The sequence below is a fragment of the Microtus oregoni genome, unplaced genomic scaffold (assembly GCF_018167655.1).
Source record: "Microtus oregoni isolate MIOR12 unplaced genomic scaffold, Mior012 000043F_ref0000047, whole genome shotgun sequence".
NCBI lineage: Eukaryota > Metazoa > Chordata > Mammalia > Rodentia > Cricetidae > Microtus > Microtus oregoni.
The window spans coordinates 16,583,180-16,608,913 of NW_024543210.1; positions in this window are offsets into that span (position 1 = coordinate 16,583,180).

The window sequence follows — 25,734 nt, forward strand, 5'->3', positions numbered from 1 at the left end:
CAGAGCCATTGCTCTTTTTGGGGGGGTGAGACAGGATGTTTTCTGTAGCTCTGGGATCTGTCCTGGAACTAGCTCTTGTAGACCGGGCTGGCCTCAAACTCACAGAGATCCAATGCTTCTGCCTCCCGAGTGCTGGGATTAAAGTTGTATGCCACCATTGCCCAGCTGCAGAGCCATTATTCTTGGTAGCAGTGTACAGATGACTCTTAACTAGAAGTTATTAAACTTGAATTTTTAAAGGACTCTTCTTTGTTATCATATATACAAAAAAAAATTAAACAAGAGAGTAAGGCCCAATGCTTGCTACCCACTCCCATAGTTAATGGCTTAATATTAAGCATAAGACACAAACAAAAATAATTTTAACACAAGATATATATATTTCATTGCAAATATGAAACTATCTCTCTAGGAATCAATGTAAGCATCAAAAGAATCATAAATGTTGAAGGACTAAGATAGGCCTATGAATTTTTTTGGAGGAACAAATGCTGATAACTAAATACTAAAGAGTATACACCCTGACGTGGAAGAATAAATGCCTTCAAACTGTGTTAAGAACTAGTGGGGACTTGTAAACAGAGACTGTTCCTATTTCCCAGCTGCCCAGACCCAAATAATCAAACAGAACCTAAATTACAACACTGCTTGGCAGATGACTCAGGCATATTTCTTGTTAGCTCTTACATCTTAAATTAACCCATTTCTATTAAACTGTGTATCACCACGAGGCTGTGGACTACCTGTAAGGTTCCAGCATGTTTCTCCTTTTAGCTGGCAGCTACATGGCATATCTCTGATTCTACCTTCTTTCTTCCTCTGTCTCTGCTTGAATTTTCTGCCCTCCTATATTCTGAACTGCCATAGGCCAAAGCAGCTGCTTTATTAACCAATGGTAATAAAACATACTCACATTTTATAGAAGGGAATCTCACATCAGGGTACTGTGCAATTTATAAGACCGAATCCATGCTCTAGTTGAAATTAAGTTTTCATGAGGCTTGCTTAGCTTTTTTTTATATGCTTTCATTTTTTTACTAAAATGTTTGTTTAGCATAGTATTATGTGGAAGGGTCATAAATTGCCATGATTTATAGTTTATATAAATCTTTTAATATAATTTTATGATTTATATAATTTTTTCTAGAAATAGATATCATTATATTGATGAACTTAATTTAAATATCTTTAGAGACTTCTAATATCAGCTAAGACTCAAAGTATACTAGGAAAACATTAATGCTATAGATAGCATTCCACAGATCAGTGCTGACTTCATGAGACTATATGTTTTACAAATATTTATCCCTCCTTATATTTATATTCCATCAAACTATCAATAATATTAGGGGCAATAACCAGTTTAAATAATCACCTCAACCATTTCCTAAAACCAACTAAAGAGAAATTTTTGTTGTCTCTTTCATATGTGCTATGTATACTTGCTGAAATCATGCTAAATTATCTGTATACTTCTAGAGACTTAAGCTAACTCTTAAAGAACTGAAAACTGTATGAAAACTTTCTTATTTTTTGGCCTTTGTTTAATGATGTGTACTGATGTGGGGAGTCCGTTTGTATATGTATTGATTTAGGATAAGGAAAGAGTGGACATGAAACTTTCCCTTGTACTCAGCACTAAGTTGATGGGCATTCTACTTCCTGAAGTATGGAATTATGAAGTTATTGATAATCCCTTGTCTCCTCTTGGCAGTCATGGAGCAGTCAATCAAAATTTGGAGCAAACATGCCAGAGGGAGTATTCCACTTTCTTGATATGCACTTGTTTATTGATTATGCCTGAATGCCTGTTTCCAAAGCTCTGCCTCAATTAAGTTCTACATACCCTCACCTTCATTTTAGGCTGGGTTTATATTTATTTTACCTTAGTTCACTAAACAAATATTGTTGTGAAATTAAAAATTACCTGCTCTGAGTTCAAACATGTGTGTGTATGTGTGTATTAAGGGGCAGGAGTTGTTCAGTAATGAACATAGGATCTCCCAGTCAAACACACAATGTACAAATGGCTTAGGGCCACGATTTTTAAAACAATTTTATCAAAGAGAAAATGATGATGATGACATATATTCCTAAACTTGCTCAAGTTTTAAAAGCTTGATGGTAAAGCATTAGGACGGGTATTGTACTGATGTGCCTGTTTTGACACTGATTATCTTTATTTTTGAACTAAGCATACAGCATAATGGGCTTCTTTATTACAGGTTGAGCATGTATATCATTGTTCTTTGCTCATGTACTTCTCCATAACTTCCCTTGCTTGTATGACCTCATATTAACACTATTTTAGTCAGCCCTTGACATTTTTATTGGATACAGTTTCATCATTTCCTGTGCACCCTCTTTCTTGTTTGCTTACTGAGCTGCATGCCTCCACAAAATTTAAAGAAAATTGGTAAGTTTCCTCGACTTATTGTAGAATTTGTAAGAATCAGCTCCTTTCCAAAATTTGCCAAAAACAAATTAGACAAGTGTGATTGGAACTTACTCCATGACTAATTAATTAAGGGCCAATGAGTGCTTGCTGCTATGCCTGAAGGCTTGGGGGTCCACCCTCAGAACCCACATGGGGAACTAACTCCCAGAAAATTGCCTTCTGACCTCTAAGCATACACCATGGCACATGTGTGCGCATGTACTCACAAACTAAAATAAATAAACATGAAAAAAGCACTCAATTCTGAGTTAAAATAGTGCTTTGATTGTGTATGGCTATGTGGGAAAGGGTTTGTCTCTAGTAATACATATGCATCCTGATGAAGGACACATATGTAAATAATACTTTGTCAAATCAACTGAAACATATATGAAATTGCAGTTATCAGTCTGTAGCCATTTTTACCACTGTGATTGAAGTAAATGCCTAAGCATTTGACAGAAATCATTTCGGCCAAGTTTCCTCAGCATATTGCTCCAAGCATGGGAATAAACCGAGTTTCTACATTTCAGGATCACAGCTGTGACATCAAAGACTTAAAGTGGTTAAAAGCAAACAGAAAGTTTTGATGTTACTGGCTTCCATAGAGGTGGGCAGTCCTTGGGCTTCCCACAGGTCAGGGAACCCTGATTGCTCTTCGAGCAGATGAGGGGGGGGGGGACTTGATCGGGGGAGGGGGAGGGAAATGGGAAGCGGTTGTGGGGACGAGGCAGAAATCCTTAATAAATAAATAAATTTAAAAAAAAAAAAGAGTGTTTCAGACAGTACCCAAAGAAAAATGTCCTTTGTGCTCTGGAATTCAGGAAAACAGATGCCTCAGACTTGATTTGAAGAATATATGGCCATTTTAGCAACAGCAGAAGGTTCTATATCAACGACAAAGGGAGAAATCAACAAATCAAGAGTGATATCAGGCTAGTAATTTGGCTCAGTGGTTAGGAGAACTTCCTGCACTTAAAGTAGAGCTGACTGCAGCTCCTAACTCCCAGCCAGGTGGTACACACCACACACACACACACACACACACACACACACACACACACACACACACAAACACACACACACACACACACACATAAACATACACACACACACACCACACAGAATAAATAAATAAATAAATAAATAAATAAATAAATCTTTTTAAAGGAATGATAAGATTCATTAAATCTCAAAACAGAAACTAACTCAAAAGTAACTGAACTCTTCTCAGGTTCCTCAATTTCATGACCTTTATATTCGCTTGTGCTATTTAAAAAATGAGAGCTTGATTTATTTTAAATAAATATATTGTTTTCCTCTTATGGATGGTGACCGGTCTGGATAACTAGTGTGGCGGACATGTCTTTGTGTATGGCTCTAACTTCTACCACTTGCTCCGGTACTATATTGACTGTCTATGTTATAAGATTGACTCAAAAAGGCTTCAAATGGTCCATCTTTCCTGAATGAAGTCTGTCTGTTTTTGAGAAGAATCTTCCCTGGAAAAACCTTCTGATGGTCAAAGTCTGTCCTCTGCATGTCATGTGGCATCCTCACACCACACTCTGCACTGCCCTGATTGATGCTCTTCTGTTACTCCCCCCCCCCCCAATGTCTTTACTTATTGGACAATGTTCTGAGTTCTAGGATGACCTTTGACATTTGTAGTGTGTTATACATGTAATCCTGTTGACTGTCTAATAAACATTGCAACAGCCTTTTTAGTGGCTGCCACGGGCAAAAAAAAAAAAATCTTCCTCAGAAATAAGATCAAGTGCTGATTCTAAATAAATAAATAATAGATTAATAAATAAATAAATCCACCTACTTTTCCATTTGAGAACTTTCAAAGCACATTTACAGCTAATAATTCACTTGATAATCTTCCTGTAAAGTGTTTGCCTTCTAAAGAAAAGGGCATTTCAAGTTTGGACTCATACAGAATTACTTCAAGGACATTCGGTGCAAAACACTCCTTAAGTAAAGATAAAATTTGAAGTCTAAAGTCTTTGAGTAACCAGGATTGTTTCTTTGTGCTTCATTTTGATATACTGTGTTTCTTTTAATTTCACAAAGATTTTCATACAAAGTGAAAAACACTAAATAATTGTTTTCTAAATTACCTTTAAATCTCCAATGAAACTCTTTTGTACCCAGAACTGAACAAACCAAAAATATCAAAAACTCATTTACAAACACAAATACATAAGCACACAGAGGGGCAGGGAAGGCAGAGAGAGAGAGAAAGAGAGAGAGAGAGGGGGGGGGGGGAGGGAGGGAGGGAGGGAGGGAGAGAGAGAGAGAGAGAGAGAGAGAGAGATTCAAAACAAGCCCTCAATAAATAACAGGGAATAAAAACCTACCAAGGAAATGGGAAAAAAAGAAAACCTCTTGTGGCTTAATCTGTTTTGAGAATATTTCTGTTAAATAAATTTTCCACGTGACACAAAGTGTGAGCCAAGTAAGTGCATATGGTGAAACTCTAGCAAATACTTATAAGGGGAGTAACCCACAAAGGAATTAAAGATCCTAGCCACATATTTAATTTTTTCACCCAAACTGTTAAAAGTTATGTCATTTTTCACTGCAGAATGCAGGCTGGTTAATGGATTTAACACTACCATTTGGTCTAATTTCCTGATGTCTGCTCCAATCTTGCACAGAGAACAACGTTGTACAGAGAATCTTTACAGAGAAGGAGAAAAACCTAGACTTTCATCTTATTTTGTATGTTTTCACAAGGCTTTTTTTCCCTTTCCCTCACTGAAAATTGATGTTGGCTAAAAGAGAAAAAGTTTCAAGATAGTGGCAAGTTTTAAGGTGGTCTATCTCTGAAACCCAAGTGGCTAAGATAACGTAATTTTCAAGCAAAAACCGCTCGACTTTGGACTAGAAAATTGAAAGGGAATAAAAGGAGGTTCCTCTATTCAGGACAACATATTTTCTTTTACTAAGAATTTTTAAACTCTCCTATATGAACCTAGCTTCATCTACCTAGTTTTCCTTTGCTTTCTTTTTTCCTAGCAATGTCACTACACTAATAGGAATTTAATGGTAATAATTATCTTCTGTATGGTTTTTCTGAGTCCCTTTTCTTTGTTTATCTCCTTGCTTGCTTTTCCCTGGCAAAGGAACTACAGATTGGAAGATATGTGATTGTCTGACAAATATTTGTAGATTTTAAAGTACCTTTGTATAATTTTTGTGTTTCTGATCTTTTATGTGCTATATTGATCCCTAGAAATTTGACTAAAGGCAGTAAAAATTATTAGTAAATTTAATGGCCACTGAAAATCCATAAATATTTTAAGCAATTTATAATTTCAAATTCACTACATAGGATGTGATGGCCATTCATTATCTCCATTTTTGGTGAAGCTTGCTTCCTCATTTAAAATATAAGAAGGAGTGCTCATTGTAGTTTGAAGTACCTAGAAGTTTACAAGTGCTAATCAGTTTAATATAGCTCAGTGTCACTCACAACTACTTTGAAACTCTGTGGTTCTCTCTGTATGTCCCTGTCTCTGTTTTTCTCTGTCTCTCTCTGTCTCTCTGTTTCTCTCTTTCTCTCTGTGTGTGTAATGGGAGTCTGTGTATCTGTGTGTTTGTGTCTGTGTGTTTCTACTTGACAAGCTTATGCAAATGGGTCACACAGGACAGGATAACCCCTTTTCTTGATGCTTAATCCTGCCAAGAACCCCAGGAAACATTTTAGAAAGATTATTTCCACTCCTATACAAATGTTCATTGTTGCATTTGGATTATAGATAGTCTCTTTCCTCTAAAGCTAAAATACCCTGCAAAGAAAGGAAATTAGTAATTCTTACTCTCTTGAATTGCCGCTTAAATTAAATTAAAGGAGTTAGTGTACAATAGGTACATGATATAGCATAAGCAATCTATTACATTAATTAGTTTCATAATGTTCTACAGTGAGAAACACATACACACACATACAGGAATAGATCAAAGAAGAGTAATATTTTCTAAACTACAGTTTTCAAAAATCAGGTACAAATGAATGATTGTGTGTCCTTGTAGGCAGAGTTTTTGGCCTCAAGCTATCGCAATTAATCTCTCAGAGGCTTAAAATTAATTACAAATGCTAGGCAGATAGATCAGGCTTGTTATTAGCTAACTCTTACAGTAAAATTGACCTGTATTTATTATCTATGTTTTGCCATATGGCTTGGTACCTTTTCTCAGCATATGCCTATCTTGCTCTCTCTATATCAGCAGGCAATCCACTGACTACACTCTTTTCCCTCCCAGCATTCTCAGTGGGACTATCCTGCCTATACGTACTGCCTAGCTACTGGCCAATCAACTTTTTGTTAACCCATGAGACCAACACATTTTCACAGTGTACAAAAAGGATATTTCCATATCATACCTTACAGTCTAAGAAGACAATAGTAAGAAAGAGAAGGTTGGTATGTCCAGAGTCATGAGACATTTCCCCAGTTCATGGGCAGTTTTCTATGTGTGACTTAAAAAATTGTTTGTTAAAAATTGTGAAGAGTTGGTAAAAGGTATGTATCCAATTCAAAGATTATGAGTCCGTATTGACCATCAAAGTACATCCACTTTAAAATAGAGTAAACCATCAAAGAAAGTAAGAAGAATCCCTAGCATCATCAATTCAATTTCATATATGTATGTATGTATGTATGTGTATATATATATATATATATATATATATATATATATATATATACATATGTATGAATATATTCTTTAAGGGTAATACTTAAAATTTAAAACTTAACTTTTTTGAGTGTATGTATGTGTGCTATTTTATTTTGTTTTATTTAAATTGGTACTTTGAAAGTTTCAAACTGATGTTAACTTGGCTCTGCTTGGTTTTGTTTTCCCACTTATTATTTGAGTCACAAGGAAAAAAAACATTTAAAAGATGCCCTACATACCACATCTACTTTAGAGAAGAAATCCAGTAATACTGTGTGAACTAATCATGAGCTTTATTAAAAAGTTTGGAGATTATTTTGACCAAGTGTTGACAGTCTGAAGTCTTAGATTTAAAAATTACTTTAATAGCATTGCAAATATGTCATATCCCTTAATTAATATGAAATGTAGAAAAATTTTAGTACAAAATATGTTTTAATTTCCTAGCTTTAGTTAGTATTTATAGAATCTGGAAATAATGTAGGGTTTAGAGTTTATTTATTCCTTAGTAAATAAAATAAGAGACAAAATATTTTCAGTACATTAAGATTAAAGATTTCCTCATAAAAAAAATGTGGGATGGGCAGCAGGTGTCACAGGAAAATTTCATCAGACACTAGTGTGACCTCCATGATCCCTCTGATCCTCTCTACACCCACAAAATATATTGGAAAAATTAATCTTGTACAAGATTGAGGGACCCAACAGTGACCTAAGCCAAGTTTCATAACTTCTCAAAACACAATCTGTACCATCACCATGTTGAGAATGTGAGGGGTCAAAGTGTCATTTTGCTTTCTGAATGGCAGAGGAAAACTGCTGTTTTAATATATTCCCTATATAAACACATCTTATGCCAAGCATGGCTCATTTGATGATTTCCCCAAAGTGCTGGAAATTGTACTGTATTTAATCAGGAAGATAATAGTCACTGTGGGACCCTGCTTGGTAAAGTAATATAAGAATCTTCTCTTTCTAATTAGCTGCTCCAAGGCTGAAAACAATTTTAATAGTGTTATCAAGGCCTATCTGACATAAATTACTACTTTGCCACGATGAGGTCAAAAGGTTCAGGTTCTAATACAAATTTTAGAAGCCGTACATGATGAAGCTCTGGCTTTGGTAGTCGGCTGATCAAAAGGTTACATTAGCAAAGAGTAAACTAGGTATTCAGGGCTCAGTGAAAATAGGTAGAAACAGCATTATGTAATACTGCTGACATTTTCTCAATATTTGTGGTGAAGAGTTACTCAAATAAATTTGAATTAACTTGGTTGTTAAAGCAGTCAACACTGATTCAAAACCTATGATAAGTAGGTTATGAAAAATGATTTCAAGGACTTTTGGGATCTAAGGAGTTCAATGTCCCTAATCTCCTGAACAGAATGATTCTAAATGTAGCAAATATTACCTAATTAACCCTCATAAAGTACCTTTTCCTACTGGCATTAAATTTAAAGAATTCTCTCAAAATATTGTTAGAAACCAGACTTCATAAAGAACCTCAAACTATTAAATAAATGTGTGTGTGACAGGCCAAAGAGCTGCTGTGGGTACATAACAGAGGTGACAGTTTCTGCTTTCTAGTGAAGCAAGCCTCATCACTTTATGACTTGAAAATATCATGGGGCAATATATTATTCAAATTCTTCTGGCAATAGGCGATGCTAATGTGAGCAAACCTACTGCAGGTAGTTCAGAAGAACTGAACATACAATCACACACAATGACAGCCTTGATTCTGATAATAAGCAATTATTATTAGCTGCTGGTTCCTGCAGCTACTATTCTATACTCTTTAACTATATTTCACATTATTCTATTTACAGTCATAGAGGTTAAAGATAGTATGCTGTCTTGATTGCCAATTAGGAAGGCTTTAGAACCACCCTCAGAACAAATCTCTAAGTGTCCATGTGAAGGCATTGTCTAGGCATTTATTCAAGGTGACAAAACTCACGTTGACTGCCATTCATAGTATTCCAAAGGATGAGGTCCCAGGTAGAACAGGGAAAGGTGAGCTGCATATAGGCATTTGTCACTTTGATCCGGTTGAATCCTGCTTTATACAGTGTGACCAGATGGTCCCTGCTCTGGACACCTTCTATGCCCTGCTCTGGTGGACTCTGTCCTAGGAAATGAAAGTCAAAATATAATATCTTGATTTAAGTTGTCTTTGTCAGATGTTTTGTCAGACTAAGATAACTAATACTACCATATCCTTTGGTACTTCAGGACTCACTACATACATCACATGTTGAATTCAGAGTCAATATGCTTGATATGATTCAACATTGATGCAGTAACCATTTTATTGCACCTCAAAACCAGCCAAAGACCTAGTAGTTTGTTCAAATGCATTCTGAAGAGCAGACAGTGATAACACTGCCCAAAGACACATTTCTCAGAACATGTTCAGAATGAATGCAATTAGATTTCTGCTTAGTGATGTTTTCCACTGGATCACACCTGATCGTTCCCCTTCTCCTTTTCTCCAAATTTAGACAGTAGTGAAGGGTTGTTGTTCCTTCTGAAAATTTAGACAGTAGTGAATGGATGTTTTAAAGAGAGAATTAGCAGCTTAGGAGCTGAGACAAGTAGCAGTCTAGATGTTTTGTGAAGGACAAAAACTTCATTTACAATATCCTAGATTTTAGTAGGGGGTGGGGTGTAGGTGATCTGAACAGAATACTGAAAGTCTATTGCAAAAGATGAAGTGCAATTTTACCTACACATTCGTTTCAAGGGAAATGGTATCTTGACATTGAACACATAAAACATACCTAACAATTTAAAATGAATACCAGTTTTTAATTGAAATGCTCGCAAGCCTACTCTCTTCACCCAGGGTGCTTTGTTATACGTTTGTGAGCAGAATCACTAAACTTTTAAATGTAAATGTCATAGCTAGTTAAAATGCTTTCAGACTAAAGTCTCAAAAGGTTTTGATCTTGAACAATATTCAGGCAAACATGGAAACCATTGTATCATCTGTCATCTGAAGTATGAAAATGTCTTGTAGTAGCTCAGTCCTATAGACATTGATAGAAAAATTCTGGCAGACTTTGAACAACAGTTTTGAATATTTGTACCAGGAGGAGCAGGCTGCTTGTTTTCTCGCTGCCCAGCTAGCTTACACCCTAAATAATCACACAGAAACTGTATTAATTAAACACTGCCTGGCCCATTATCTCTAGCCTCTTATTGGCTAATTCTTACATCTTGATTTAACCCATTTCTAATAATCTGCATATCACCACGAGGTCGTGGCTTAAAGGGAAATTCTGCGTGTCTGACCTTGCGTCTCCATGGTCTCTCTCTCTCTCTCTCTCTCTCTCTCTCTCTCTCTCTCTCTCCTTCCTTCCTCCCAGAATTCAGTTATGTCTTCTCTGCCTACCTAAGTTCTGCCCTATCAGGCCAAGCAGTTTCTTTATTAATTAACCAATGAAAGCAACACATAAACAGAAGGACCTCCTACACCAAATATTGTTGAATACTCTCTTCCAAGCCCACTAGCCTCAAGAGAAAATGAGCATGATGACGATAGAGTGCCCAACTTCATAGAAATAGTATAATAATATAATAACTTGGGTAATCGTTTACGTCTGTGGATGTTTGTAAGCTTTGAAAATATTTAACTAAGCATTCAGAAGTCCCAATATCTTTTCAAATCCTTGAGATGATTTCCTTTTTAACTGTGTTCAAAATAATACATAAAAGTGTTAAATATGTGATATATGTAGAAAAGTAATATAAGAACATGTTGTTATATAATGTTCTGAATAACTTCAAAAATTAGCTTTTCAGACAGCAATCATTACATTTAAAGCAGGGGTTGAAGAAATTGTTCAACTGTTGCTTACAGATCTTGCAAAGAACCTGAGTTCTACTATTAGCACCTACCTACATAGCAGCTTATAACCACTTCCAGGGCATCTGATGTCCTCTTCTGTCCTCTCATGGATCCTGCATATATGTGATGGACATAAATTCACACAACCATATATGCACACACCTAAAACTTATAAATAACTACATGTTTAGGACTAAGTTTAGAACATAAAGAAATTAAGAATGACTAAGCGAGCATCAGCTATATGAGCTTTTGGGGTTGGGGCTTGTTTGTTTGCTTTTGTAGAAAAAAATCTTTAACCTTATAGAAATTTTTTTTTAATCCATAAAGAATGTATTCATTTTAATTACTTCTTTCCATGTTTTGCTTTCAGGACAGATGCCAATGGATGTATTTAGTTCAGAGAATATGGTAGAAAATATATTCTGGCAGTGATGCTTACACAAATGAACAAAGAAAGATGCGATGCTGATAAAACTCTGCTGCTTATATGAAATTTCCATTCCAGAACAGATTCCCTGTTAGGCTATCTTAATGTCCAAGTTCTTGTGATCTTCAGTTAATATCCCATTTTACAGGTTGTTCTTTATTGTTGGTTTTTTATGCTTTTTGATAGCCTAAAGCATAAATCTATAAAAGCATAGATGTATCCAGAAAACTGTTGCTTAGTTACAGGCTTGATAATGCTGTTTGACAATATTTTTACTTAACATTGACAAGCCAAATCTTAAAACACGTTAGTTACAAAGTGTGTCATCCTGATGGAGCTATGCCTAACTAGGTCTAGGACTGGGTTTGACTGAACATAAAGATGATATTTATAATTTCTCACTGTTAGTATGCTTGTTAGTATGAGCTAAGAATATTGTAAGTTTGAATTAATTTGATTTCAATTTAGTGAGATAAGAACCATTCCTGTTGTATATTTCTAGTAAAATTAACTATCATAAATTCATAAATTTGTATTTTTATCACATAACTAACCAATGAAATATTTATTTAATTTCTTGAAAAGTTCTTACCCAGTGTATTCTCCTGCTTTAATTATCATGTGCTGAGCGGGCATAGGGGTGGGGTGCGAGAAGCAAAGTTCCTCATAGTCTTATTTTTGAGATTTCATTTAGTGTAGAGGATACAAGCAATTAGATAATTGAATTAGATGAACAGTCTGTGGCACAGCCATGGTAATTTATTTTCCTCACCATAGTCTTAAGTACATTCTGACTGCTTTCCATTCTTTTTATTCTGGGTCCTGGTGGATTAATCTGTGACACATTTCACTTCTGAGTAGAGAAAAAATATCTCAGTATTCAAGAGTCTTAGGTAGCAAATTTTGTTGTTGTTGTTGTTGTTGTTGTTTTGTTTGTTTGTTTAGATATGTTGCAATTATTTCCCAGGAAAAAATCTTTTCTTTAACAACTAGAAATTTCAGCATGCTCGTTTGATTTCAAAGGTAGGAAAAAAAAACCTATGCAAGACATACGGTTTTAGCAAAGAGTGACAAGTGTAGAAAAGATTACTCCCTTGCTTTTGTGAGTAGGGAAACTGTCTTTTTAAATTCATTCCTTAAATTCCATTTTACATTCCTTCCACATTCTCTCCCTCATCCCCCCCTCCTGCCCGCTGCCTCTCCTCCCCAGCCCACTCCCCATCCACTTCTGCCAACAGGTAAGGGCTCCCTTGGGAAGTCAAAAAAGTCTGGTATATTAAGTTGGGACAGGAGCAAGTCCCTAACCCCTGAATTAAGGCTGAATATAGCATCCTATCATATGGAATGGGTTCCATCAAGCTAGCTTAACCAAGAGCCCTCAGAATTCAAGCAGGTCCTACAGTCCTGCTGAATACAGTAGACAAAGTGAAAAGGCTAATGCCTGAGTTTCAGGAGGCTTATCCAACTACAGTTTTATATTTGCTTATTTGCTTGCTATTGTGAACATATAGTTCCTTAAGAAGGAACTTAAATGGGAAATAACCTCAAAACATTTGAATACAAAGCATTTCAAATATTTCCAAATTATTAATATATATGCTTTATACAGTTAGACTCCAACTAAAGTAAATATATATGCATATATATACATTAATAAGTATATAACATATAAATAATTTTAACGTACACTTACAAAGAAAATTGCCTATGAACTTTGAATGGCTGGGAAATAGAAAGAGAAGCAAAGTAGTATTCTTCTCATGTAGAGCACAGTTACTTTTTACCAACTTGTATCTGATTAGGTCAGGCCCACTTAGGATAACATAAATGTAAGTGAGTGACAGCAAAATGACTAATTCTAATCCGGTGGGCAAAATTTCTTCCCAACTTATTGTTTCCTTGATAAGCTGGTAAAAATAGTATTGAATCTACAGAAATGGCCTGTTTAGCTCATTCCAACTTGCAATATTAAAAGGGAAATCTGGAATGTCTTATTTAGAATATTAAGCTTAGTACTTTGCAATTTGTAACAGGGTGATTTTTGCCAAGTCCACAAAGAAGAAACAGAATTGTTGATAAGCTGAAAAGTTGCCTTATCTCAAAATATGTGTATCCATCACTCATCTGTTTGCTCAGCCATTCCTACAATGGGTTATAAGCTATTCCATTTTTCTCATTCTTCCAAATCAAAATGCAGACATATTTTTTAAAAATGCATACCAAAGTATCAGAAAAAAACATGAATGGTTTACTTGCTTCTTTAATTGCACAGGATTATCCAAACAAAAAGAAAGATGCCAAGAATTATGAGAGTTGTATGCTTATATGCTTCTCCTTCATCCTATCTGGAAAGCCTGTAGGAAGAAATCGGTGGTCATTTATTCATTTTTATGACAAATAAATTCATTGTATGCCTTTATCTGTGAGTAGTCTTATTAAAGAACTAGAAATATTAGAGAACTACTTTCTAAATGTTTGAACTTTTCTTGCACATTCTGAAAACAAGCATGGATGTGGGTCATTACAGGACTAGTTTGCTATCTCTATTGTATGTAGTTTATGTTATGCAGCAATCTTAACAGAATGTTATGTTACCTATTCCGTTCATTTTTGAGTCATTTGATAATGAAAGCTTGAAGAAAATCCTACCTGCCATTTCATTCCTTGTATCAGATTCCAAGAATAAAAGATATAATTTTGTTCCCCAAGAGGACCACAGGCAAGAGGAAAACATTGAGTAATAAGTTGCATTTTCATTATGACGTAGTTAAAACCAGTAAGAGTAATACAGTGAGTTTCATTTCATGTGGAAAGCATAGCATGATAAGAAACTAAGCCAAGAAGATAAACATTTTAGAGTACAGAATGAAAGGGGCTGTTGCTGAAAAGAAAAATGTGGAATGAAATACAGATCAGAAGGCCAGAAGACCCATACCTTACTCTTCAACTATTCTTTACAGCTCTTCAATTTTTTTATGTTTATAAATAGCTTCATTGATTTCCATACTCTTGTAATTCTTAAGGAATCATCTGATGCCTCAGTAGAAGTTATATGTAACTGTTGCATTTTAAAAGAATTGTTTTTTTTCTCTATGAGATAATGATTTACATGGGGTAAGGTTGGCTGAAACATAAAATTTAATATCAGTATCAAATGCAAAAATTAATGCACACATTTTTGTTCATATTTATATTTATGTCTTAGTTCAGAAATAATATGATTTGTCAATGTTACTAACAACTCTCTAGATAATTAATGCCCATGAGCAATTATAAATATTAAAGTTCTCACCTGTATATTTCCCAAGTTTTTAAAAGTTTAACAGCAAGTTAGTTCTTATTAAAGCATATTAGTATTATTATTATAAAAAGAAATGAGTTGAATACAAAACTCCCTGTTTTCAAAAAATGTATTCCTTGTACATGCCTTTATAACTCTTAACTTCTTTGTATCATCTTACTTCTAGTAGAAGTTTGAACATTAGTGATTAAAGCTATGGCCACAACAAAAACCCAGGAGTGGATGAGGGGGAGAGAGACAGACAGAGAGATGGAGACAGAGAGAATGCATGCTTGTGGGAAATGCATGTGAATGTGTGTGTTAGCATGCATGATACCCTGTGTAGATGCGTGTAGAGGATAGAGGTTGACATAAGGTTATCTTTGCCAATAACTTTTCTATTTTATTTCTTGGAACAGGATCTATTACTGCATGTTGGATTTTGTCTAGAAAATTGGATTTGGTCATCAAGCCTCAAGGATCCACTTGGCCAAACCCACAGTGCTTGCATTACAGGAATTAGCTTTTAGGTCAGTGTTGGGTATGTGAATTCAAGTTCTTATACTTATCCAGCAAGAACTTATTCCTGAGGCCTCTTTATAACCCCATGGATTGGGATTTGACCATGTATTATTTCACCACCATTTAGTTTGCAATTTATATATTATTCAGTTGTGTTCAATATCAAAGTTTCAAATCAATAATATCCAAGGCATAGAGTTTGCAATGAAAAAGTTGACAATTTCACTGGGCCATGACCATCTGAAAATTTACTATAAAAGATGAAAAAACTGAATTTATGCATGTGTATTTGTAATGTTATATTAAAAAGAATCATTTTCAATTTATGTTTTAGTTAACCATAATGTAAAATATATAAAGATGTGTAAAGCACTTTTTTTCACTTCTAAACATTTACGTAGGAAAAACAATATGGCACAAAATGAAACATATCTTTGCCTTCCTTATTATTCTGAATACTACAAAGACTTTTTAAAATAATTAATTCTGCAATGTCTGTATATAAGGAATCATTCTAAGCCATTTTGTGTACATTTCCTTGGGGTTGGATAGTATCAATGTTACTTTACTAAGGGGCAAGGTATGAAGATGTAAAATAAGCTGACATTGGAATTTTAAATTCTTCTTTCTTTAACACTTTGTCTTACAAAAAAAAAAGGGGGGGCACATACAGGCACATGTTCACATTTTATGTATCCAGTACTCAAATGTGCTTCTACTTGTCAGCATGTTAATTTGTGGTCTACAGGAGGTACAAGAGAGGACATACCAGCTTCTCAGCACATCATGACTGTCTCGACCCTCTGTATCTGACAGGAGGTACAAGAGAGGACATACCAGCTTCTCAGCACATCATGACTGCTCTCGACCCTCTGTATCTCTGTATCTGACAGGAGGTGGGACTCATGGTAGACCTTTACAGTAGTGAATAAAATCCTTTGCTCTCTTTAGACACAAAGTAAATGCTTCTTATATGAATAAATGATTATTAAGTTGGAAAATAATCTACCATCGCGGAATTGGATTTGAAACAAAAAGACCTTAAAAGTCCACAAGTACTGAGAATCTAATTTACCTTGGGCTAGGGAGGAGACCAGTACCAAAAAAATTTTTTAGAGAACAACACATTGTTTCATTTTTATTTTTTTAAAATATAAACAGAGAGAAAAGAACAGGTGACCATTCTCATGTGCTGAGCGATGTGTTTGCATTATCAAAGCACAGCTTGTTTAGATGTCTATGTATGCATGCTTACCAAGCTCAGAAAACAACAACCCTTGTGGCTTCTGGAGTTGAAAGATGAGCTAGGAAGTTTCTCTTCTTCCCAGGGCTACCACTGTGATGGTATTTGTCAGGCACTGGTCGAGTTAATTGATCTAAGTCATGTCTGAGAGCTTTACTGTCATCACTGAAATGCTCTACTCAGTTCATAATGCCGAACCTTGATGGCTTTGGTCTAAAGTTCCATGTTGTCATATTTCTTCCATCATATCTGAGAGTTCCTTGACTGATACTCAAAGAGACTAGAACGGCATTTGTCAGAATTGTGACAATCGAAACTTTGAAAGTCCTAGAAAAGTCTTTTAAACTAACCAAAAGGAATTGGGTTAGAATCTAAAGGTCTCTATAATATCATCTGTACTGTAACTCCCTGACAGTAAATCACATTGGAGATAGTGCCCAAGGCTGTTGATAATACATTAGATTAAAGATTTGTATTTAGTAGCCATCCTTACAAAAGCCCATGCAGAAGTGATACAGTTCATATCATGTTCCTTTGATGGCTCAGACATCTGTTACAGATTATCCCTGTGATAACAATCAAATTAGGGACAGGCATGATGTTCAGTGGCAGAGTCTTTGATTAACATGCTGAGGCCCTGGATTCAATCCCCAACAGCCACATCGTCTGAAAAATATTAAAATGAATTGGATAGATCATGCATGCCTCTTCCGAGCATGTATGGCTTTTTTCCCTTACTACTAACCCCAGATACTGAGACAATGATTTGACACATGCTAGAAGCTTGTTGTTTGCCTGCTGCTAGAACTAGATGAACACCCATTAGTGAAATCATGCTGTTCCCTAACATGAGAAATTGTTCTAAGCCCCTCTTCCCTTATCCCTGCATCCATTTCCACTACTTCAAAATAAGCCCTGCTAAATTAAAGCCATATTTGTGCATCGTAAGAGGAAATATTTCTTAGTCGCCAATAAATGGTACTAGGTTTTGATTCTTGTGCATGTGCAGTGCGCTCTCCTGAATAGTTTGGTTCATTTGGTGTTGCTGGGAGTCTTGTAATGAATCGCCCTGACAGAATACATAGTCAGGCAGATCGGACTGAGAAAATGAGTTCTTTGGGGTCACAGGATTGTATGGATTATAACAATATGTATTCACTGACCCACTATGAAGAAATGTTTCATTCCACTGCTCCTAGATGAAAACTGATAGTCTCTGCTGTTTTCATTGCTCAAACTGCACATTATCATGAGGGACTTTCTTTTAAATTAACTTGAGCACTAGCATAGCTTTTTGTGAAAAGAAAAATTAAATCAAATGTTCCATATTTTGTTAACAGCATATTGGTTAAGTGAAAACAATTTCTCTATGGAAAAACAGAATAAATGTCTGAATTTAGAATGAAGTAATAATGATCTGTGTCTCTTTCTTTCTGTCACGATGTGTCTGTTTCCATCTCTGTCTCTGTCTCTCTTTCCCTCTCTTTCTCTCCACCTTCCCTCCCATCTTTTTAGGACTGTTTTATGTACTTAAATAGAAGTAAGAAGTAGAAGTTTCTCCCACTTGTTTAAAACTTTTCTGCTTCAGCATAGTTGGGGAAAAACACTAAGAAATCTTAGCTTGGATGAATTTGATTCAACGCCCAGAGATGTCTGAATGAACTTAAGTTCTCCTTTTCTTTGATTTTCCTTGGACATAGTACTTGCAACCAAAGCAGTCTCCAGAAATCAGAAGCCAGGAAGTGGCTAGGCTGCATCTGACCTTCCTGGCAGATACTTGTAAGTGGACAGAATTGCCTTTGCCAGCCCAAACTGCGTAATCTCTGGTTAGGCTTAGGTTCCATGCAAATACTTAGACAGACTGTGGTTTGTGCTGCTGGGCTTTGGTAATATGATATGCACAGGGACCAGGTCACCGACTTAAACCCAGCTGGACCAGGAGTGACCCTTTCTAATCTTCAGATGAAAGCTTGATATATGAGAAAAGTTAGTTGATCTGCTCAACAAGAATTTTCTGTTCTTGCTAAAGCCCAAATTATGATGGGAAAAAACCGCTTGGCAAAGCCAATAGAGGAAATAGAGAAACAGTTCCATTTTGACTGGGCCAAAATGCTAGCTGGCCAGAGCAGTCCAAGTCTGTTTCACTAAGTGATCTAACAAGGCAGGCACACACATGGTTATTTACTAGGGTGACTGAAAGAGAACATGGGAATATTTACACTAAATGTTTTTGCTTGAACCACTCACTATATTAAGTAAGAAACTCGAGGAAACGAGATCTTATTAAAACGTGGGCTTTGGCATTCAGGAGACGTCCATCTTCTGCTCACTTCAGTAAGCTTGGTAGTAGGATTCCTAACATATTCACTGATTTTTCCCCAGTGTTGAAATCAAGGCAGTTTAAGTGAAGAGAATTTGAGTTATGGAATAGAATGTGCTGGATCTGGCATTCTTCAGACAGTGGAAAGCATAGGCATGGTGCACAAGGACTCTTTTTAAATGTTAGACCTAAATATCAGTGGTCTCGGAGACACCTGAAGTAGAAACTTAAAATAGAATCAAGTACTGACTAGGACAAGAACAATTACTCTTCATTGGAGATATGGCCACTGGTAAGATTCCTATGCTGCAGTGGATGGCCCACAGAGGCTCTCTTGCAGTGATTTTAGAGAAGAGGAGAAATGAGAAATAAATATGATCATATTTCAGCATACAGATATATGAACTTCCCAAGATACATGCTTTAAGTTTAGGCAGTGCAAGCCACCTGATTCCTACTTGACATTTTTTTCCCCCTGCAACATCTGGTTATATATCCTTGAAAGAATCATTTAACCTTCTTCATCCCACCTTGACATACAACTTCCAATTACCCAAGTCTGTTTAAAACTGTATGTGAAGCACTTGGCATTCTGTTAGTACATGAGAGGACTACATAAATGCTAATCCTTGGGTCACATTTGTCTCACATGGCAATGCCACTTAGTAAAGCAGACAGAAACAGGTCCTAAAGTTGGATCTCCATTTTGTAGGTATGTATGGATTAGAAGAGATTTTTTTCCCTATATAAATGTAGTTTTATCCTTATAATGGATTAAAAATGCATTTTAATGACCATTTGATCACTAAATCAGAGGTACAACAAAAGCTCTAAAGGGTTCTGGCATTTAGTAGTGTCCATTGTTATAAAATTTCTTCTTCAGATGATCAGCAAGGAGACTTACCAAAGGTTTCTGCTATCTTTCAAGGGAAGTTACACAAAAGAAAATAGAACTATCAGAACTGAAAATGTGACTGTAAACTTTGGGAGGCTTTCTTGTGCTTTGGATAGAAGACCAGACCCACTGAGAAGAAACTAACAGGGAGCACCAACGTTAGTTGTACATTATCACAAAGAAAAGGTCCATTCATGCACAATGACACTTATTAATGAAAACGAATGCTCACAGTATTGAGAAATGCAGCAGGAAGCAAGCTGTTAGTATCAAGCAATGTGATGTCAGTATCCTCAGCAGGGATGAGATCCATGCATAGGCTTGAACATCCAGCCCTGCCCTGTTCTTTCTTCAATGCTTCTCAGTTAGATTGCAAGTCATTTTATTTACTCATTTTATTTTCTTTCACTCCCCCCCCCACACACACATCTTCTTTTCTTAGAGCATTCCATGTCTTTTCATGTATTTCTCTAATGTGCACTGATTGCCATGACCTTCAGGGGTAAAAGGATTGATACTCATGCCCCATGTGTGTTGCACTTAATCATTTTTCTCTGAACTCACACCCAAGAACTTGTCTGAAGGCCAATTAACATTTAGGACACATTTTCAGGACTTGGCCACCACATTCACTCCGCAAACTTACACCACATGCTCCGTTAATTGGCTCGGCTGGAAGCTTAAGAAAAGAGACTGGAGCCCTGGTGGACATAGAAGGCTGACAATGCCTTCACACAATGGCTCTCAACGGGAGTTAGAAACTAGAGCAGTGGAGGAGGATGTGCCTGTGTGGCAGGTCAATTATAGGAAATGCTCAACACTTTGCCGAACCAACCTGAAAAAAGGGAGAAAAAAGCAAAAGAAACGTTTGGAACAGGTGTTGTATTTTGTACTGTCTTTCTAAGACAGAATAAGAAGTATTTATTCACTCAGTATGTGGAATCGAGGAATGCAAACATGAGGATGCGATAGTGACACAGGGTCAAATGGGTGCTTGGGACTATGTAGGGACTTGGACTCTGATTCAGGTCAGTTAACGTCCCAAGGACAGTGTCTACATCGGCAACATAGTATTGGATTTTCATCTAGTTTCTCTCCTAGCAGTTGAAAAGGATAGAGACAGATTTGTTGTGTGTTGAGGTGCTTTGATTTTATAACTTAAAATGCAAATATCAAAATCATTTCTTTCTTACTAGAGGTCTTGTAGATATAGAAAAAGAAGCACCCATATCGGGGATAATTAGTCCCCGAGAACATGGGGTTGGTCCAGCAACTCACGGTCTCAAGAAACAATTTGAAAGAAACAGAATGGAGCTTTTGGGAATTGGGGTTAATTGGAAGGATGCACTAGGGAGGGTGGAGAAAGAGAGATGTCTCAGAGGCTGCATCAAAAGTCTCATAGAATTAGACAGTTGCTATGTTTTCATTTTAGTTCAAGCTATAAAAGCAGCTTTGCATTCCCAATAGCAATGAAAATTGCCATAACACACAGTATCAACGTCTTGCCTTTCTTGTGACTCTGTGTGCTTGCTTGCTATCAAAAGACAAGGAAAACAAGCAAGTCTCCCTGACACAGTCTGGCATTGGCCTCACAGGCATTCCAGTTTACTTTATCTTAAGAACAGTACTGCAATTATAATGGATCCCAATTAAAATGTGATTATTTGAAGCTCATTCTCTCCTACTACTTCTATAAAGTCCCGTCATAAAATTTGTAAGGCCTGTGATAAAAGCATATGCCTGTCCTCTGCAACACATATGTATATTGGCATGAAAGCTCACGTTATATATTCATGAACACAGACACTCTGGTCCAGTCTTGATACATTGCAATGCACCTGCTCTCCAACACTCACTGGCAATGGTTTGTTCTCAGTGATATCAGGAAATTAACATCAAAAGGCTCACTTAATACTCAAAGGTATAAAAGACATTGGTTCAAGAAACTTTCCAAGCTTCACACAACCGAATATAGGATTTAAAAGTCAACCACTAACCATGTCCTTATTCTACTTCTTCTATGATACCTGATAAATAGATTCAGGGTTGTAGACACTGTCTTAAAATATAAGGTTAAAAAGCATTAAGGAAGATACCTGGACACTGACTTCTGACAAATACCTGTAAATGGGTACACAAAAAACACAAGCACATGTGCACACATATATCCTACAACATTACTAACCAATTTTATAACCATAATGATTTTTTTCTTTTTTTTTATTGAGAAAAGAAGAAAAAAAACATAAACAAAAAAAACAAGTTTCCACCTCCTCCCAGCCTCCCATTTCCCTCCCCCTCCTCCCACCCTTCTCTCCCTCCTCCCACCCTTCTCCCCCTCCCCCCAACTCGTCTCCCCCTCCCTCTCCAGTTCACAGAGCAGTCAGGGTTCCCTGCCTGTGGTAAGTCCTAGGTCCTCCCCCCTCCGTCCATATCTAGGAAGGTGAACATCCAAACTGGCTAGGCTCCCACAAAGCCAGCACATTAAGTAGGATCAAAACCCCGTGCCATTGTCCTTGGTGTCTCATCAGCCCTCATTGTTCGCCATGTTCAGAGAGTCCGGTTTTATCCCATGCTTTTTCGGTCACAGTCCAGCTGGCCTTGGTAAGCTCCCAATAGATCAGCTCCACTGTCTCAGTGGGTGGGTGCACCCCTCGTGGTCCCGACTTCTTTGCTCATGTTCTCCCTCCTTCTGCTCCTCATTGGGACCTTGGGAGCTCAGTCCAGTGCTCCTGTGTGGGTCTCTGTCTCTATCTCTATCCATCACCAGATGAAGATTCTATGATGATATGCAAGATATTCGTCAGTATTGCTCTAGGATAGGGTCATTTCAGGTTCCCAATCCTCAGCTGCCCAAGGAACTAACTGGGAACCTCATCTTGGGCACCTGGGAGCCCCTCTAGGGTCAAGTCTCTTGCCCACCCTAAAGTGGCTCCCATAACTAAGAATTGTGGTTCCGTGCTCCCCTATCCACCTTACCTTTATCCCAATTCTCCTGTTTCCCCAGGTCCCCCCCTCCTTCCCTTCTACCTTTTCTCTCCCCATCTCCCCTTACCCCCAGCCCACCCCACCCCCAAGATCCCATTTTCTCCCCGGCAATTTGGTCTACTTCCCTTAGCCAAGAGGATAACTATATGTTTTTCCTTGGGTTCACCTTCTTACTTAGCTTCTTTAGGTTCACCTATTGTAGACTCCGTGGCCCTTATTTATGGCTAGAAACCAATTATGAGTGAGTACATCCCATATTCATCTTTTTGGGTCTGGGACACCTCACTCAGGATAGTGTTTTCTGTTTCCAACCATTTGAATGCAAAATTCGAGAAGTCATTGTTTTTTACCACAGCGTAGTACTCTAGCGTGTATATATTCCATACTTTCTTCATCCATTCTTCCATTGAAGGGCATCTAGGTTGTTTCCAGGTTCTGGCTATTACAAATAATACTGCTATGAACATAGTTGAACAAATGCTTTTGTCATATGATAGGGCATCTCTTGGGTATATTCCCAAGTGTGGTATTGCTGGGTCCAGGGGTAAGATGATCCCGAATTTCCTGAGAAACCGAAACACTGACTTCCACAGTGGTTTGCACAAGATTGCATTCCCACCAGCAATGGATGAGGGTACCCGTTCCTCCACAGCCTCTCCAGCAAAGGTTATCCTTGGTGTTTTTGACTTTAGCCATTCTGACAGGTGTAAGATGATATCTCAAAGTTGTTTTGATTTGCATTTCCCTGATTGCTAAGGAAGTTGAGCACGACCTTAAGTGTCTTTTGGCCATTTGAACTTCTTCTGTTGAGAATTCTCTGTTCAGTTCAGTGCCCCATTTTTTAATTGGGTTAATTAGCATTTTAAAGTCAATGGAATCGTATAGAAGACCCGGATTTTATCCCAGAAACCTATGAACACCTCATTTTTGATAAAGGAGCTAAAAGTATACAATGGAAGAAAGAAAGCATCTTCAACAAATGGTGCTGGCACAACTGGATGTCAACCTGTAGAAGAATGAAAATAGACCCATATCTATCACCGTGCACAAAACTCAAGTCCAAATGGATTAAAGACCTCAATATCAGCCCGAACACACTGAACCTGATAGAAGAGAAAGTGGGAAATACCCTACAACAGATGGGCACAGATGATCGCTTCCTATGTATAACCCCAGCAGCACAGACATTAAGGGCAACATTGAATAAATGGGACCTACTTAAACTGAGAAGCTTCTGTAAAGCAAAGGACATTGTCACTAAGACACAAAGGCAACCTACTGACTGGGAGAAGATCTTCACCAACCCCGCAACAGACAAAGGTCTGATCTCCAAAATATATAGAGAACTCAAGAAACTAAACCATAATGATTTTTAAAATGGCAACAGGAACTAGAATCATCAAACGAACAAACCTCTGTGTATGTATGTGAAGGTTTAGATAACTTAGGCTCATAGAGGTGGAAGAGATTTGCCTTTAGTGTGGTGGGTATCAGTCTACCTTTGGAACACTAGAATTACAGAAGGTGAGCACAAGCTTTTATTGCTGTTCTATACTTGCTGACTGTAGATCACTGTCACTTGTTCCTGTCTATGCCAAGACGACATCCTCTCAGAATGGACTGTAATTTCAAACTGAGACAAAATAACCTTTTTTATTTTAACCTTAAGATGACTTTGTCAGAGATGTTGTCTCAACAAGAAGGGAAGTAATGAATAAAATCTTCTTACCTTTTTTTCCCATAAAAAACATCATCATCCCCACCCAAAAGTTACAGCCCAAACAAGAAGTCATTGAATACAACACTTAAATACTGAGATGGGATGCTGAAGTGTAGCTCTCCACAGTAGATGACTTTCAGTGAGAATGTTCTTGAATTTATTTTGCTAGTATTTTATTGAGTATTTTTGCATCTATGTTCATGAGTGAGATTGGTCTGTAATTCTCTTTCTTGATTGAGTCTTTCTGTAGTGTTGGTATCATGGTAACTGCAGCCTCATAAAAAGAGTTTGACAACGTTCCTTCTGTTTATATTATGTGGAACAATTTGTGGAGTTTAGGTATTAGCTCTTCTTGGAAGTTCTAGTAGAATTCTGCACTAAAACTATCTGCTGTTGGGCTTGGCTTGGGAGGTTTTTTTTTTTTTTTTGAGACAGGGTTTCTCTGTGGTTTTGGAGCCTGTCCTGGAACTAGCTCTTGTAGACCAGGCTGGTCTCGAACTCACAGAGATCCGCCTGCCTCTGCCTCCCAAGTGCTGGGATTAAAGGCGTGCGCCACCACCGCCGGGCGGGCTTGTGAGGTTTTTGATGACAGCTTCTATTTTTCTGCAGTTTACAAATATATTTAAATTGTTCACCTGACCTTGATTTAATTTTGGTATATGTTATCTATCTAGAAAATTGTCCATTTCTTTTACATTTTCCAATTTTGTGGAGTACAAGTTTTTGTAGTATGACCTAATGATTCTCTGAATTTTCTCAGAAAATTATATTGCTGTTACAACCCCCTTTTCATTTCTGATTTTGTTAATTTAGATGTTCTCTCTCTACCTTTTGATTAGTTTGGATAAGGGTTTTTTTTTCTTTTTGATTTTCCCAAAGAACCAGCTCTTTGTTGCATTGATTCTTTGTGTTGTTTTCTTTGTTTCTATTTTATTGATTTCAGCCCTCGATTTGATTGTTTCCTGTCTTTTACTCCTCCTGGATAAGTCTGCTTCTTTTTGTTCTAGAGCTTTCATGTGTGCTATTAAGCCACTGATGTGAGTTTTCTCCATTTTCTGTATGTGAGCACTGAATGTGCTATGAACTTTCCTCTCAGCACTACTTTCATAGTGTCCCATAGGTTTCGTATATGTCTTCATTTTCATTGAATTCTAGGAAGTCTTTATTTTTTTATTTTTTTTTCTTTTATTTTTTAAATTCCTTTCTCTATTTCTTCCTTGACCCAGGCATGCTTCAGTAGTTCACTATTTAATTGCCATGAGTTTGTAAGCTTTCTGAGAGTAGTGTTGTTAAATTCCATCTTTAAACCACGGTGATCTGAAAAGACACTGGGCGTTACTCCAATTTTTTTGTT